Source organism: Aptenodytes forsteri, unplaced genomic scaffold (assembly GCF_000699145.1).
Source record: "Aptenodytes forsteri isolate BGI_AS27 unplaced genomic scaffold, ASM69914v1 Scaffold193, whole genome shotgun sequence".
NCBI classification, from domain to species: domain Eukaryota; kingdom Metazoa; phylum Chordata; class Aves; order Sphenisciformes; family Spheniscidae; genus Aptenodytes; species Aptenodytes forsteri.
In genome coordinates this window covers 18,706,338-18,708,441 of record NW_008795405.1, presented here as the reverse complement: position 1 = coordinate 18,708,441, position 2,104 = coordinate 18,706,338, and positions in this window count along the sequence as shown.

The window sequence follows — 2,104 nt, the reverse complement described above, 5'->3', positions numbered from 1 at the left end:
GCGGACGCCGGCCCCGGCCGCCTCCCCCGGGCTCGCCCTGGCAGAGGTCCGGGCAGAGCCTCCCCGAAGCCAACGTGCTGCGTCCCCCTCGCCGCAGAGGGGTCCCGACCCCCCCGGGAGGGATCCCCCCTTCCTCCTGTCGCCCGTGGGCATCCCGGAGGCAAGCGCTGCCTCCCGCCCCGGCAAGAGGCGTCTTACAGCCCGAGCTGCTCGTTGCCCCGGCATGTGCACCCCGAGCCTGGCGAGGGGTCCCTCTCTGTTCCGGGAGGGGGCTTGAATCCGCGGCCCGGGGCTGGGAGGTTAGTGGGGAATCACGAAAGCTGGGGACAGGCCACTCAGGCGGTCAGAGACCCCAGGGACCCTGCGCCCTCCTCTAGGGACCCTGCGCCCTGGCCTCCGCAATTTAAGCGCTTCACTTTGTGCATCTGTGACGAGAGGGGAGGGATGCCTTTACCTTTAGCAAAATGCATCAGCTCTACAGATGAGCAGTGAAACGGTGGAGTTAAGCCTACATGTTATCAGCCGAGTGGGGAGAGTTTGGTGGAAAAGTTTGTTTCCCTTCGTGGGTCAGGAGCGCTGTCTCCTATAGGCATTAGGGGCTCGGCTCTGGCGGCAGAGCCACTCAGCTTCACCATCCGGAGAGAAAACCTGGCAGGGAAAATCATGGGTGGGGGAGAGGGGGATAGCTGACGTAAAAATCATGATAAAGTATTTTGCAAAGGGCTGCTGCAAGCCGGTGAGAGCCGAGCTTAGACCATTGAGTGTGGTTACAGGAGACTGGAGGATAGTTACAGGGTAAGAACACAGTGCTGAGCATCTCTGAGACTTCAAATTGGAAAATGAGACCTGAGATTTTACCGTTTGCTCGTAAAACACTCCTCTGTTTTTAGTGGAAGGGGAGAAAAATGAAAGAAGACTGCATCTCTCAGGGATGGCAGTTAACCAGCGTGGCTCATCAGTTTTTCTTTTACTCAAAATAAATGTTTCTAATTGGCATCTTATGCAATACTCGGTTAGGTACATAATTTGTTTTACAAATCTACACAGCAGGAAAAATGGATGTGTCCCCTGGAATCTTTCTCTGAGGGTATAAACCTGATTTTGAAAGAGCTATTTGTTATTTAGGAAATAGTAATTGTCTTTTGCTGTTGTTGCTGCTGTTGTTTTTGCTTTAGCCTTCTTCCCTTCTCTGCAAGTTTTTGCTACTTTGGTGTGTGAAGAGGAACAGGGAATCCAAATCTTTCCTACTCGAGTGCGTTTTTCTTCTTTGCCTTTGTCTGTTCCCTTTTCATCCTGGGGCAGCCCTGGTACATGAGCGGGGTTGGCCACGCGGAAGGCAGGCAGGACACCTTGCTCCTGGCCCTGATGGGACCCATGGGGCTTCCCTCATGCTGCCTCATGCATAAGCCCATTTCGGGCATTTTCAGCGTCAGGTTTGTGGCCCCTCTCCCACATGGTGACTGTGTGTGCTGGGGCAGTCGGCCAGTGGATCCTTTAATCCACTTATCAGCTATGTTTATAGGACCATGGGGTAGCAGGGAGGCCGGTGCACTGTGTTATGTGCAGGAGACCTGCAGCTCACCGTGACCTCGTACTCGGGACAGATAAAAGACAGCGAGGGAGCTCTTCCCCTTCCTCCGTGTGTCACTGCTTTATACATCCTTACCCTAATGCTTGACACTTAGCAGTCATGCTTTCTGACCTGGACATGAGGGGGACAGTACACATGGCCCTAAAAATTGCTTATGGAAGATAAATTATAACTGCTGGGCTATAAAGGCTCTCACCATCATGTAGGAGTGAGGAGCAAAGCTCAGCAAAGACAAGGCAAGGAGAGAAAATGAAATTCTTGAATACTGTGTTCAGTTTTGGGCCCCTCACTACAAGAAGGATGTTGAGGTGCTGGAGCGTGTCCAAAGAAGAGCAGCAAAGCTGGTGAAGGGTCTAGAGCACAAGCCTTATGAGGAGCGGCTGAGGGAGCTGGGGTTGTTTAGCCTGGAGAAAAGGAGGCTGAGGGGAGACCTCATCGCTCTCTACAACTACCTGAAAGGAGGTTGTAGCGAGGTGGGTGTCGTCTCTTCTCCCAAGTAACGAGTGGTAGGAC